Below are 16,789 nucleotides of genomic sequence, written 5' to 3' on the forward strand. Positions count from 1 at the left end.
CCCTTTGGTCCTTTGTTTGTTCTGGATAACTTTTAGTTAGGTCTCATATGTTTATCAAATAGCATATTTTTAGTGTTGAATTTTGAAGATAAACCAGGAATCTTAAAACACTAAGAGATTATGTTTCTGGAAAAAATATATTTGTCTTCTTATTTTGTTTTGTCCCATGAGTGACACAAATTGAGCCTTTTTGTCCTTCCTTTTGGGGGAAGGGATGGTACCAGGAGAGGGGGAAACCTGAGAGGACTGGGAAGTAAGTGTAATCAGGGTGCCTGATGTGAAATTTCTAAATAATCAACAAAAATATAAGAAAAATAAATAAATAAATTTTTAAAATGTAATTAAGAAGCCACCAATTTGCTTTAAGCAATTGCAGTAATAGCCAAAACACTGTTGTCTTTTATTTCATAAAATAAAGGAATTTTGGTGAACTCATGGGGAAAAATAAAAAAAATTAGAAAAAGATGTCACTTACCTATAAGACATTGCCTACAAGGGTCAGAAAAAATAAATGATGGCTGTTACATAGAGACACCCTGTCTCAAAAAAATAATTGTAAATAACTCAAAGAATGATGACATATAAGTATCTGTAATATAACTTTTAGCTACTATGCAAAGGTGTTTGAGATATTCAAATTTGTGGTATAGAAGTGCAGCATTGCATGTATAGTTCTAAGCTACTATTTATACTAGGTCATTTCCTAAAAACTGTACACTTTTTTAGTTTTTGAGATTTCTTTATTTTCATTTTATGTGTATGAGTGTTTTACCTGCATGGATGTCTGTGCAACATGTAAGTGCAGTGGTCATGGGTGTCAGTAGTGAGCATAGCATCAGATGCCCTGGAACTGGAGCTAACCAATGATTGTGAGTCATCATGTGGGAGCTGGGAATGAAGCCTAGATCCTCTGGAAAATCAGTGAGTTTTGTTTCCCACTAAGCCATCCCTCTAGGCCCCTAGTTCACTTTTGTAATTATTTCTTTCCTTTTGAGATTATACTATAACTACGTCATTCCCCCTATCCTTCCCTCCCTCCAAACTATCCTATATACCCTCCTAACTCTCTTACAGGCCGCTTTCTCAATGACACTTGTTACACATATATGTCTGTATATTCACTTTAATATAATTGGAAGTAAACCCTAAAATAAAAATTCTTTTCATTTTATTAGGTAATATTACTGCAAGAAATTATTTTATGATGCAGAGAAAAACTTTAGGCAATACAACCGTGCTAAGTGAGAGAACACTAGCAGAAATCTGATAGCTCATTTTCATTCATAGTGAGCTTGCCAACATTTTTAGAAGACATAATTTACTAGTCCTCATGATGTTCTTTAATGAAATTCCATTGGTTGAAATTAATTTCCAGTGATTCTTCAATACTTTGGCAATGGGTTTTGTGAATATGCAACAATATCCTTTCAAAGTGGCTATTGTTGAAGCTCAGTGCTGATTTTCACTATGCAAAGTTAACTGGGTTCTGTAATGGACTTTGTTTAAAATTCATTAATAATTCTCACAGGACCAGCAGACGTACCTCTGATAGCACCAACCGGTAATTTGCCACCAATATACCTTCCTCCTGGTTACATATCTCAGGTATGCTAATGTGTTTTTTCTTTGGCATCTAGCTCTTTATTACAATCTAATACTTTTACTATGCCAGTGTGTGATAACAGATTTACAGAAATATGTATTTATTTACTTTACTGCTGTCATTTCTTTCAATTTTTCTTTTATATAAATCTTTAACTGTAATTATTTCAAGTGATTGGCTTTAACCAAGCCTCCTTTAGATTACCTCATAAGCAACACCTCATTGTTTACTGAATTTATATCAAGGAATATTTAATAATATTCCCTTGATTTGTAGAGTTTCTTAATTGACCTTAAGTACCCTTATAATTCTCACAGTAATGGCTTCTGAAAACATATAATCTTTAGTCCTTAAAATCTCATAGAATTTTCAACTCAGTAGTGTTTCATTCTTAAAGGCCTAAAAAACACTTATATGAAATTCCTCAAATATTTACTGTGCACCTAAATTGAGCAGACAGATAACACTCATACTGAGATTAACAAAATATCCAATGGCCTTGAAAATGTAGACTTGAAAAATATCTTGTTTTTCTTCTTCTTTGTCTTCATAGCTTATTTAGTTGTTTATATTAGTGGTATAGATGAAGAACACACCAAACAAGTCAGTGTAATGTACATAAATTCTAAACAAAATTACTTGTAAGAAAACATGAGTATACCTGTACCTGCACTCAGCAATTTCACTTTAAATTATTTAATAAGTAAAATATTTTTGTGCTGGATTTTTGGTTTTTAAACTGTTTTAAATATCTACACTTTTATTTGCTCCTCTTCCATCCCCTTCTACCCTTTCCCATGATCCCCATACTCCCATTTTACTCAGTATATTTTGTATTTTTCTTAGTAAGTAAATCCTTTAATATATCACTTGGATATATTTTTACAAAGTTGAAATGATTTATTAATCACATATAAAATATTGCTTACACTGCTGTTTATAATCAAAAAGAGGTTTGAAAATAAATGTGATGCATAAAAATGGGTGACTGTATTACATATGTACATAATGAAACATTTAAAAAAAATAAACAAAAAGTAGGCAAATATTAGTGGGTCTGGTGATGCACACCTTTAATCCTAGCACTCAGGAGGCAGACACAGGCAAATCTCCATGAGTTATAAACCAGCCTAGAATACATAGTGAAGTCCAACACAGAAGGAACTACATAGTGAGACTATGTCTCAAAGCAGGGGATATAATTATAAACCTACACAGAAAAGCCTTCAAAGTTATCTTACTAAATAAAAATGTGTTTGTGGAGACTGCTTGATCATTTTCTAGCCACTCATACCCAAAATAATCACATAGAATCTATATCAATTACAACACTGCTTGGCCAATATCTTTGACTTATTGTTAGCTAACTCTTAACATCTTACATTAACCTATAATTCTTGTCTGTGTTAGCCATGTGGCTTGGTACCTTTTATCAGCAAGGCATTCTCATCTTGCTTCCTCTGCATCTAGGTGATGACTGAAAACTGAGCCTTTCCTCTTCCCAGACTTCTACGATTGTGGTCACCTCATTGATACTTCCTACCTAGCTACTGACCAATCAGCATTTTATTAAACCAATACAAGTGACAAATCTTTACAGGGTACAAGACCATTGTCCCACACTAAAAATGGAAAGTACAAAATAGGTATAATGCTACTGTGATATAAGAAAAAGAAAAAAACAAATTTTAGAAGTGTTCTTAAGAAATTCACAATAGTTTCCAGTTGTAAAGCATTGAGAAAGTGAGGATTAGGAACGGTACTTTTAAATTATGTGGTACACTTTAAGGTTTTGAAGTGTGCCAGAAATTACTTCCTTTAAACAGAAAGAGACTTACATCCAAGTATGTTGGTGCACACCTTTAATCTTAATACTCAGGAGGCAGTGGGAGGTGGATTTCCATGTTTAAAGTCAACCTGGTCTATGCAGTGAGTTCCAGAAACTTCATAATGAGCTCCTGTCTCAAAAGAAGGCAAGATACATGTGGAAAAAAGTGATCTTGCCTTCTAGATTATTGATCCTTGATGTTATAGCTAGCCAAATTAACAGGATATGGTATAAGTCTGAAATGTAATGATTTCTATGGAACTTAATATGATTCTGTCTTGTGTTTTAGGTGGTGGATGAAAACGGAATTCAAAAAATCATCGTTGTGCCTCAGACACTTGACTACCACATGCCCCTGACTGCTCCTGTGCAGCAGCTCTCACCCTTCATAGCACCGCCACCACTGACATTCCCTCAGGTCTCTCAGCTTATGTATCCCCCAATTCACGGGGAATTCCCAATACCTTACTTCCAAGAAGCTGCTCCGCAGCAGATGCCACCACCTCTAGCACTACCACCACCACCGCTGCGACCACCACCAGCAACATTTATATACCAGGAGCATCATGGTAATATGTGCTTTCCTTCTTTTGAAATTTTGTTTCTTTTTATATGTACAAAGGGTCTACCTGAAGCCTGTGCACTGCGTGTGTATAGTTCCTGCCAACCCAGTAGAGGGCATCATAAGTCCCGGGACTGGACTTAACAGGCACTTGTTAGCTACTGTATGGGGGCTGAGAACTGAATCCAGATCACCAGTGCTCTTAAACTTTGTGCCATCTCTCCCTAGTATGCACTCTTCTTAAATGCAAAGCATTGTCATTAAGTTACAAACACAGATGTGACATGGAAGTAGAAATTAAACTGTCTAGGAATTGAGAATATTGTTGAATTATTAGAGTACTTGCCTAGTATGCATAAAGCCCTGGATGTGATCTCGAGTACCACATAAAACCAGACATGGTGATATATATATATTGCCATATATATATATATATATATATATATATATATATATATATATATATATTGCCAGCATCCTGGAGGTGGAAGCAGGAGGATTAGAAGTTAAAGGTCATTTTTTTGCTGGAGTTTGAGGCCTGCCTAGGAAATGTGATTTTTGTCTCAAGAACTTGAAGAGGCAGAGGGGCAGAAGGAGGTGTAAGAAGAAGAAGGAGTATCTCAAAAAATAGAGAAGAGCAGGAGTGGGAGGGGAAAGAAATGGGAAGGTAGAGGTAAATAAGGGCAAAGAACATCATAAACTTGTATTAAAATACTTTTTGTGAAACCCATCACTACAAAATAATGAATAGGTGTCATTAGAAACAGAAAATTTTATAAAAGTGGAAAAATATGAAAGAGTTTTGGTTTGTTAAAAGCAAACAGATTTGAACAGTTATTAAAGTGGAAAAAAGTAGAAGATAATAGCATTTCCTTGAATGATTATATAGCATGCATATATCTTAGGGCTAATGATAGGTTATGCACAAAATGCTTATAATGCCTAAAGTTTATGTCTTATGAAATATACTCATGAAACTGTATTTTATTAGCTTTTCTTGGTTTTTATATAGCATGGATTTGTGGCACATATTTTTCTATAAATTCAGATTGGAAAATGATTAAAAAACCTTGACTATTAATGCTAACTGTTAGGAATATAAAATGCACTGGAGAATTGTTGTCATCACAGTAATAAGACCTCAGGATTTAAAAGTAAATTATTATCTAGGAAAATATTGTATTTGCCCATATTTTCCATACCTATCAGTATATCATAAAAACATATACATAGAACATATACATAAAATTGAATATACAGATTGAAGAAAGTAAAAAAATTAAGTAAAGCATAATTTATCAGTATTCTTTTGATTTTAAGTGGAAAAAGGAACTTGAAAGAATATGGTTATTATGATTACTGAATATTATCACGTTATCTTTTTTAGAAACCTATACTCATGGAAGAGTAAATCATAACCAGTTTCATGAGAGGACTGTTAAAATGGGAGAATATTCAAAGAAGAAAATGAGAGATCATCAATTTGGTGAACAGAAGACTAGCTCCATGTTTAATGACACTTCTTTGCTTCTGAACAAAGTCATTGACATGTCCAGTACTTTTAGTCCTCTTTGTCCTTACACTGTGGTGGATACTCCTCCAGGCATTAACACTGATAACAATACTTCAAGCACTTGCTCTCTGAATGCTGTCTTAAGCACTTGCACCATTGACAATACTCCAAAAACCTACATTGCCGACAGTCTTCCAGACATTAACACTACTGACACAATCACTAGTTCCTCTGAACATACCCCTAGCACTTCTACCTCAAACGCTACTCTTTGCTCTGACATCATTAATAGTGCTCCAGGTCCTTCCAGAATTGCTCAGGATCCAGTCACCTCTGATGGAACTCAAAAGTCATCAAATACCGAGAGTACTCCAAGCTATATTTCTGAGAGTGATCGCAACATTTTCATCTCTGAAAACACTCATCTCCCCTCTTCAATTAATAATGTGTTCAGACCTTCTGGTGCTGCCAGCATTTCCAATAATACCAGGGCTTATACTGAAGATAATCATGGAACGAGAGAGAATAATGTGGAAGGTGAAGACAATAAGCAGATATCAGGTGGAAAACAAAGGAAGAATGAGTCGACAAATGCCATACTACAAGGTAAACCCAGGAATCCGGTTTTGTTGCCAACGAGCAATCAAACCAACTATTTTGGACTCTCAATGCATTTTTAAATAAATTTCTACTTTATATCATTATTTATTTAGTCTGTGTTTGTATGTGAATAAGGCATTTCCGAGGGAAACTTGTGGGAGTTTATTTTCTCATTTCAACAGTGCAGGTCCCTGGATCAAACTCAGGTCATACTGCTTTATGGAAAGTACCATTATTCTCCAATATCACCTCAACAGCCCACATTAAATATTAATGTGCTATTCTCTGCTTTTGCTTACTCTTAACCACATTATACTTGTACCTCCATGTTTTTATTTTTAATTAATTTTTGGTTGATAAATAATAAACATACATTTAAAAAGTATAGTGTGCCATTTTGACACACACAGATATATGTAATTTATATATATAAGATGGAATTACTAAGTAAAGCTAACCGACACCTGTCACTCACTTACCAATCAGGTGTTTTTCCTGTTGCAACACTTAAAATGCATGTATGTTATATTTAAATATATCTTATATTAACCAAAGTCACCCTGCCATGCAATAGCTCTCAAAAATTTCTTTCTCCCATATGAAATTTTCTTCCCTTTGTTCAGTAACTACACATTCTCTAACTTCCACCCCATTCCTGGTAATATTTTCTTCAACTCTACTAAATTTTACATGTAATTGAGATCATGATGTATTTGTTTTTCTGGACTTGACTTATTCCATTTAGTATAATGTCTTTTGGGTTTATATATGTTGAAGCAAATGACATAACTCTCATTCTTCTTTTGAAGATCAATTAGGCTGCGTTTTAAAATAATGAAAAATGTGAGAATGTATCTCAGTGTTAGAGAGCTTATATAGTATGTGAAAGGCCCTGGATTGAATTCCAAGCAACACACACAAACACAAATAAATGTATCTTCTTGTAATTGCATGTGCTTGAATGTTTATCTTGTCATCTAATGAAACATTGAAAATTTCAATCCTACTTATCTCGTCTGGCTTTATTTAAATTGAGTAATTTGGTAAATATCCTGCTAGATTTTAATATGTATTTTGACCAAATTCTTGTTTTACTGTTTAAAGTAAAATGTCATTAGGTCTTTAGTCATTTTCATTGTGCTGATGTATTTGAAGGGTGATGGTAGATCTAACAATTTTCTCTTGGTTTTGCCAATATATTATTTTTGTTTGAGGTGAATTTTTTCTTACTTTTAGAAAACAATACAGAATACAGAGCACAGCCCTGCTGTTCCAACCTTGAAAAGCCTGTGGTAAGTAACTAAACTGAAGAGTTCGTGATCTTTTACCTTTTCACTCTTAATCCGCATGATCACTGTGATGTTTTCTTTAATAGAAGATTCATTTGAAGCATTTACTGTGTTAAAATTTTCATAAAATTAATGGCTAGTTATTTAATCCCAGTATTTCAGCACCTAACATGGGAGATACACCAAATATCAATTAAGACATAAAAATACTGTATTCAAAATTACACATTATGATTTTTAAGTATATTCCTTGCATTTCTATCATTTTAGGTTTCTGATATCCAAACAAGATCTGCTACTATTTCATGGAATCTGACCTGTACTGAAAAATGTGATCATATTAATTCTCCTGTGACATTTGAAGTGGCACTGTCTAGCAATGGTAAAAATGGATTCTATAAAAACATTTATAAGTAAGTCTTTTTAATTATTTTGTGTTATTCAAGTATACTATATAAACATATAGTCATTGTGCCACAACTTATCCTTAGGCTAAATTCTTCATTTCCCCCCCTAAATTATTCCTTTAGACAGGGTTAGTATTTAGTTTAGTTTTTTTTCTAGTAGTTGGTTCCTAAATCAATCCACAAAACTCATTGGATCACAGATCTTATTGAAATATCGGATCATCCATTTTCAGCTATAGGATACCTAAAATTTGAACTTAAGGAGGATAATAAAAAATAAACCTTTAATTCCTCCTCATTTTCCACTTGGTTCAGTTTAGGAAAAATTAGCTCCATGTGAGGGTGTCTTTGGGTAAACAAGTGAGATAGTTTACATGGCAGTGAAAATTCAAGCCCTGGATTCTTAATTAAGTTCTGGGAGCTGGTTATAAAAAGGAGTCTGTTAAAATAGCAAGATAAATTGAGGGGTGTGGCTCAAAAGATTGATCCAGGACTATGGAGAATACATTAGAAGATAACGTGTGCACAACCAGATGTTCTAAACAGCAGTCAGCCTGAATGAAGATGCAAACAGAGAGAAACAAGGAAGGAAAGACATTCAGATAGAGAGAAAAGGACAATCTTATATCCATTTTTCAGCTTAGGCAGTAAGTAAACCAGAGATGGTATACAAGATTTTGAAAATTATATTTGACAACTTTATTTTCTAGAACTCTGCATTTTTGGCCAGATACAAAAAAGTAAAAATGGGAATTTGTAAACCGCCTTGGCGGGTCACTGAGTCTAGGGATTGTAACCCGCCTGACAGTTAGTAATTCCAGGGTCCCGGAGAGGCGCTATCTGAAAGACATGGGAGGAGAGAAGAAGGTCAGGCAGATTTGTCGAAGCCTCCATTTATTAGAGTCATTGTTACAGCTTATATAGGATGAGGAGTTTGGCTTGGGATGGGGGCAGGGGCATGGAATCTTGCCGCGTGGTCCATGGTCACGTAGGCCAGGAGGTTACGTTCGGTCAGGTCACGATTCCTCGGTCAGCAGTTCACAGGTTGACACACCTAGTTCTCTAGATTGTTTGGAATGTGAGGTAGGTTCCGCTAACAGATAGCTCTCTATTAACAGCTAATTTGGGTGTGGGATAAGCTCTGCCAGTAAAACAATTCTAATTATTGTTAGGGGTGAGTGGGGTTCTCTGCTAACTCCTCATGGCAATGGTTCCTGTAATAATTTTGGGGAAATGGCTCCTGACAGGAATTTTATATAAAGTTTCATTAATTTGATAATTATCATGTAAAATCGTGAGCTTTAACATTCACAGCCCACACTACTCTATACTGGGTAGAAGACAGGCAAATGCAAAATTAACTTGCATGGAAATCTCTTTCTGGTATGTCATGCACTTTACACACCTCACTGCTTTCAAAGAAATAGAACTTAGCATTCAACGGTGGGAGGAAAAAGAGGGGGTAGAGGAGGAGACACAGGAAGAGGAAGAGTTTGCCTGTTTGTTGACATCTCTGATCATCCTTAAAGGCTTTTAAGTAGCCTTTTCACAAGGTATCCATCCCTTCAATCTTTAGAGGGGTCTTTTCAGGAATTCCTTGGTGTGGTCAAATACACTTTGGTCTTTGAAAGTTTCTGCTGAGGAAGACAGTTTGGGGTCTATAATCCCTCTGGTTGGATGGCCCAATAGGATCCCACTGCAGAAACATCCATCTGAAAATGAATGAATTAATGAATGAGAGAGACATGATGTTCTTTGAAGCTTTGGTATCTACACTCATGTAAATGAGCTACTTAAAAGTAAATCTGTACAATTTTGGTTAAATATATGTGGCAGTAAAATTCAAATTGACTGCTTTAAATTACTCTTATGATTCTTGGTGTGTGCTATAAAGATATATTGATGTCACAGGCAAGACAAACTCAGTACTTCTTAGTGGCCACTTTCTAATTGACCAGCAGCACCTTGTTCAGCTCCTCCAGTCTTGGTGCAAATGTGCCAATGGGGATCCCTGCTCTATGAACTTGAACGCCTGCTGTAGAAATTTAGAGCAGCTCTGTGGTGTGTCCACTAGCTAGTGGCAACCACTCACCTCCCAGATCATATCCCTCATCAACTTGGTATGCTTGGTGAAGCGCTGCTGCTCCTCAATGCAAGCTGGAGCCTACTAGAAATATTTTGCACACATATAAAGTGGTTTTAAGTTATCCAAACTTCAAGGAAAACTGTGGTTTCTTTATCAGTTATTCAGGTATTATGAGACTAGGACTGTTTATTAGCTGTTAAATATGAGTGAGATCCCATGTAAACAAAGATTATCTTTTCAGTGGTAATGAGGGTACTGTGGCCCTACATCATCTCCAGCCCTGCACAGTCTACTTTTTAAGGTAAGAAGTCTATCCTATACAACCTGCCACCAGACTGCAAGCCAGCCAAGACTCCTTAACCTATGAGAGTTTTAGTACTGAGAATTTCTGAAGTCAGCCTGTTTATTTACCAGCAAAATGCCCTTTCCTTCCACCTTCAAACAACCCCACTTCCATACTCATGTAAGCAACCCTAGTTTAACTCATTAGGTTGCCCAGAAAAGAAAGGCCATGAAGGTAAAGAGTGGGAACTATTGGGAATGAGAAGGGAGCAAAAGAGAATAATGGGAAAGGAGGAGGTATGATCTTCTATAAAAATGCCATAATGTGAGCCGTTACAATGTATAAACAATATATGCTAACAATAGAACAACAAAACATGTGTCTAGAAGCACAATCCTGCAACTCAGTACTAGAAAGCTTATGACAATTGCTGTTACTCTTTCAGAGTTACAACCATAAGAGACACAGAGCACAGAAATGTGTCTGAAGTGGTTAGTTTCACAACACGTGGCTGTGAACCAGACCCTCCACTTGCACCTAAACTAATTAGCAGAACCAAGAACAGCCTGAATCTGCAGTGGAAAGTAAGAATTTTACTGACAAAAGCATCTCAGTGTGACTTAAAACACTCTCCTGTATCCTGAATTTTAAAGATGGATTATGCATGCTTCATCTAACTTACTTCTCTAATGCTTTTCTTCACAATACTCATTCTCTTCATTCTGAGAAGTCCTGCCAACTGAATTGAGAAATGTCAATAGAACTTAGGTAATTAATAAAAAGTGAACTGCCCCTTTTCACCACTTAAGTTTTGGTGTTAGTCAGCACAGTTACCAATAAATCTGTCTCTCCAATTTCTTATGTATCAATTTTAATTTCTTTCCTTTTATGAAGTCTGAAAACAAAATATAGAATCAGTGTTTGTATTGTAGACTGTAAACCATATGTTCTAACCTTAAATCTGAATTGTCATGAAAACAAATATCCTTTTTTTGCAGTAATTTATACCAGTTTAAATGCATACACATGTATATATTATATGTAACATATATGTATTATGTAAAAATAACCCATAATAATTTTATTATTCTGATCTATTCAGGGTTCCAAAGATAATGGATCCAAAATAAGCAGCTTTCTTTTGGAATGGGATGAGGTATGCACATTTATTTTGATTTTAATTTTATTAAAATAATTTTCAATTAATATATGCAGATTACTGTTTCCACTCCCTCAACTCCAGGTCCCTATGCATCACTCATGAAAATCAACAGACTTTCTTGTTCTCCTGAGAAAACAGGCATCTAATGCAAGAAGGAAGAAAATAATAAAATAAGATAAAATTTTAAAAAATATCTGAATAAGAAAAAACAAACAAATAAACAGAAAAAGAGTCAAAGAAAAAGCACAAGAAACACATGTAGATATAGAGACATACATTTGTGCACATAGAAATCTCATAAAGATCAGAAAACATAATATCTAATCAAAAGACCTGTACATATTTTTAAATGCCCAGACAAAGCATTGATTAACTAAAAAATGTCCACTTTTACCATTGAATTCATTTTGTTATTGGTCAAATACTGCTGGGAATGGATCCTGTCCTTAAGTATGGTTTGGATACCGAGTGAGACACCATGGGAAAAAAATAAACTTTTCTTTTTCAACCTGTTTTCATCTGAAGATAAGTTCTGGCTTAGGGATGAGGGCTTGTGTCCATTTTCCCCTGTCAGTGAAGGCATCCCATCAGGCTTAGACTTCATGCACAGATATCTTTAAAAATCATTCACTTGATTGTGAATGATTAACACTATGATGAGTATGTGTTGTTAGGTGCAGTATTTTAAAATATTCTAATATTTTGTGTGCATTGTTAAGGGTAAAGTTGAAGAGTTCAAAAGTTGCTACAGTGGTCCCACTAAACAGCACAAGATCTTTAAACTGACTGCTTCTACGAAGTATGCATTCAGATTAGCTGCCAAAAATCACTTCGGCTCCAGGTACATTGAATTATTTTCACTATTGAAAAATCTACAGTGCCATGAGATCCTGAAACTGGTGTTTCCACTTTAACATATACTTTTAGTAATTACAGTGAAATAGCCGTCTTCCACACATCAGGAAACACACCTCCGGCACCGCTGCCTCCTAAGTTGAAAGAAGCAGGAGTCTATAGTTTGTCACTGGAATGGTGTGCCCCAACAAACCCAAACCCAAATGACACTCTTACTTATGTCCTCGAGATGGAAGAACCAAGATCTGTAAGTGTCCTGTTTGGGGGCTATGATCTTTAGCCTCATCTCTCAATACTTTTTTATACTCACTTCTCACTTGGAGGGGGGAACAATCTTGAGTCCCTGTGTTCTGAATGGGCTCAGTGCAGAGCAACTGTTGGGCAAGTCTGCATAGGTTGCTCAACCTCAACTAGCTCAAGGCAACAGCAGCATCTCTGCACTCTGCTCGTTCTATTCAAAGACATCTGTTAGCATTTTCAGCTCCAGCCCTGTTCTGGCTGACTCTCTGTAGTCACAGATATCTTTCAGCACCTTTACACAATTCTGCCAAGCTGTCCACCTTCATCTCAGTTTCCTCATGTGGGTGGGCAACTATTTCATTCCATTTGGAGCTTTCAAATCTGTGTCAAAGAGCCGGTCAATTTAAACAGCAGCCACAAATTACTATGTACATGCCACAAAATGTTAAATGGAGGAGAACACTGAGACGTGTTCTGGGTCGTAACTAATAGGCTCATATAATATCAGAGTTGGACAAGGCAACCCAATAGGAGGGAAAAACTCCCAAAGAAAGGCAAAAGAGTCAGAGATGCACCCATTCCCACTATTAGGAGTCCCAAGAAAGCATCAAGCTAACAGCTGTAACATATATGCAGAGGAACTGGTCCAGACCCTTTGGGGTTCAGAAAGTCTAAGGTACTTTCTCAAGACCATTAAGGTAGATAGTAAATTAAAGCTAGAGCTGGAACCTAAGCTTCTTTCCTAAATTCCCTGTCCTCCATTTTCAGGGATTGGGTTTTAAACCTAAATACAATGGAGAAGATCTCTCGTGCATTGTAAAAAATCTTCAGAGAAATACTACATACAAGTTTCGGGTATGTGCCATGGTTTAAAAATTGGTGTTGTGTTTTCATATAAGACTAAACTCTTCACTGGAATAAATGCTGGTGTTTTTCTTTGAAATGAAACTTTACTTTGTATTTATTTCTTGGAAATGCTCACCCAGCTGCACATTACACATTATCAAAGCAGACATTTATTTCCAATGTCCAACAAAATAATTTCTTTTACACAAACAGATTTTTGCCTACAATCTGGAAGGAAGAAGCAACCCCAGTGGAGAAGTAAAATATTCTACTTGTCCAGCCAAGCCTGGATACCCTAAAAAACCATATGTAGTGGGAGCAATCCATGCACGCCAAGTAAAAATTGGCTGGGGTAAATAATTCTTTTATGTCTGAAGTTTGTTCTCTCCATAATTACTATTGAGAGGAAATTGTTCTGCAATTGCTCTAAGCTTAATAAAATAGTCCCATTTGCATGTGAAATACTCTGCAATATAAATGAATTTTATAAACCCTATCATTTTTGATAATTTGCTATTGAATTTCCTATAGCTAGCACAACTAGTCACATATGAACCAACTGTTGAACTTCATATGTATCCTTAAATAACTGTCTTCCAAGTAAAATTTTAGTCAAAATATGTACTATAGTAACAGGTCTGTGTCAAAGATAAAGGTCAGCTTAATCAGAAACTATGTCTAAACAGATTTTTGCCCCTAAATTAGATGAATAAAAATTACTCCACATATTCTTATCATTTTAGTTTCTTACCAAGAACTTTGAAATACTATCTAAATACTTGATGAGTGATATCAAATGTATATAACTTGTATTAGATTTTTAGATTGTTACTAGTTATATAACAATGTCATTTATATTTTTTTCTGTGAGAAGTTACATTTTATGAGATAAAATTTTAGTGAAAGACTTGCAAGCTTTTAGAAAATCACTTAAAATTTCTTTCTCTTTTTAGACTCCCCCAGAGACAATGGTGGGATGCACATTTCAAGTTACAGTTTAGAAGTCAGTGAAAATTCAGATGGTGGTAAGGCAACACAAATTTTAAAATATTTTATTTTGGAATAATCTTACAGCCACCTAGAAGTTTTGAAAAAAAATAGTACACAGTTTCCTAGCAAAACTATGACTTAGCTTCAGCTAATAGTAGTGTCTTAAATAATCATCGTGCAATTGCAAAAACCAGAAATTAATATAAATACACACCTATAAGACCAAACCACAGAATGCAATTGGAGTACTTTTGATTAGAAATCATGACTTACTGATCCCATAAACTTTTGTTTAATTCTGCGGGAAGTAAAATAATTTATCATGAAAAATTATTGGATTACACTGGACTGTGGTGACATAAATGTTTAATCCCACCACTCAAGAGGGAGAAGCAGGCAGAGCTTTGTGAGTTGGAAACCAGCCTGATCTACAGAGTGATTTCAAAGACAGCCAGTGTGCTGCATGGAGAAACCCCGTCTTAAAACCTTACCCCCCAAAAGATAATTGGATCAAGTTGTGCTCTAAGATGGTTGTTTCTTTATCATGCATATATTAATTGTTGTGGGAACTTATAAAATTTAGAAGTGACCTATGAACAAATTGAGCCAAATTGCTCCACTTCCTGCAGCAAATCTCTAGAAGATAATCTACAATGGCACTCTCCAGGAATTTCTGTACGATGGCCTCCAACCAGGCACCACATATAAACTGAGAGTCTTTTGCACTTCACCTGTAGGCCAAAGCCAGGTAAGAAATCAGAAAGGGGAGAGTTCTCAAACTGAGGGTTGAAATAAACTGCTATATTACTGAATGTTTCTAAAGCTGATCTCCAATTTAGTAAAATAGTAAAATATTTTCTATCTCTTAGCCTTCTGATGTATTGAAAATTCAGACACCTACTCTACCTCCTGCGTCTTGTCGCTCACTGCCCTTAAACAGTAAAACCAAGTGCAAAGACATAAACCTTGGTAAGTAAACTTCTAGTCCTGTGACTTTTATTTTGCATACATGTGGTAATATCATCAAGTAGAGTTTCCTTTTAGTCTGAATTGAATAATTCTTAGCAAACCAATGCTTGGTAATGGAAACCTAGCTTAATTTCTAAGTTAAATTACAAGGTTAATTGATAAAATAAGCTTGGCATCTCTAAAGCATTTTAAAAGAGAAGTCTTAACTCACTCCACAGTATATTGTATTGTTCTAAAGAACCATCCATGAAAACCAGAGACTTGGTGTGAAGCAAAACATAAAGAATAGTGCATGTGTTTAGTATAAACAAGAGTGGGTTTGAACACTAATACCAACATAACTAATTTGTGGAGGTGAGAACTGAGTGTGTTTTACATATTTTATAGACAATCGCTCCGTTAATGGGAACTTGGAAACAGTCATGCGTGGCAAAAAAGCAAAAGGTCCCCGGAATGACAGAAAGGAGTACTCTGGCTCCAAAAAGAAATGTAAAGTAAGTAAATGACTTCCTGAAGAACCCACAGTTTCTGGCTAAAATCATAAAATAGGAGAAGAGAAGTTGCACTGCCCAGGTGACCCGCCTGAACTTCAGTTCACTTTGAGTGAATACATGCTTGCACTGTACTTGCCGTCCAGGTAAGGAGTGGCCACGCCTGCAAAGTCATGCATGGGTTTGTTTATTTGTATGTCTGTTTAATTTGTAGCTTGGATCTCATTCTATGAAGTGTGGAACTGTACCAGCCCGGCACCCTCCTTCTCAGTGTGGTACACCTGTGCTAACCTGCAAGGGTCCAACCTGTGTTGTTGTCAGTTGGGAGGTATTTCACTAATTCAACTTCTTATTAATTTTGCTGATACACAAACATGATAATGCGTTAGAACATTTTGTGGGAAAACCCTGAAATCTCTAATAAATCAAATATTAGAATTAGGATCCCATAATTCCTCATGAATCATAGATTAGAATTAGGATCCCGTAACCCTCAGATCTTGGTTTCTAGAACAAACCTAGGAATTGATACCAGTAATATCATGAAGACTACAGAACTGATATTCTGCTCTTCATATATCAACTATAAAAACAGAGATCAAAATGGACTATCAATGGGTTACTAATTGAGGTTTTAAAGCTAATGCAAGAGACAGCTAAGGTAAATCATTTTATAAAAGTTTAACTTTCTGTGCTGCTGAGGACTGAAGCTGGGGCTGATTCATGCATGCTAGGCAAGTGCACTCCTTCTGAACAATATCCCCAGCCCAGAACTTGCTATTCTTTGAAGAACATCATTGAAAAATCTTCTGGTACTATTTCTAACCTGTAACTGCAAGCTGGTACATAAGGTATATTAAAGATTTAAAAATATGATTTTAACAACCCATGTGAATGTCTTACCAAACTAGTTACATTTTTAATATTAAGAATTAGCCTAATTATTTAGGCAAATAGGTTCATTTGGATTGTTCTTTTTTTCCCCAGTCTCAAGCAATGGCTTATTTTTTTAACACTGACAAAAAGGCTTAGTCTGTAATAATGTATGACAATACTAATTTTTTA

At 35.5% G+C, this 16,789-nt stretch overlaps 1 pseudogene; it reads left to right on the forward strand.

Moving 5' to 3' along the window:
• The window catches only part of LOC121442740, a 52,057-nt pseudogene that overhangs the window by 20,208 nt on the left and 15,060 nt on the right, over positions 1-16,789 (forward strand).

This window comes from Microtus oregoni, unplaced genomic scaffold, assembly GCF_018167655.1.
Source record: "Microtus oregoni isolate MIOR12 unplaced genomic scaffold, Mior012 000094F_ref0000399, whole genome shotgun sequence".
Lineage (NCBI taxonomy): Eukaryota > Metazoa > Chordata > Mammalia > Rodentia > Cricetidae > Microtus > Microtus oregoni.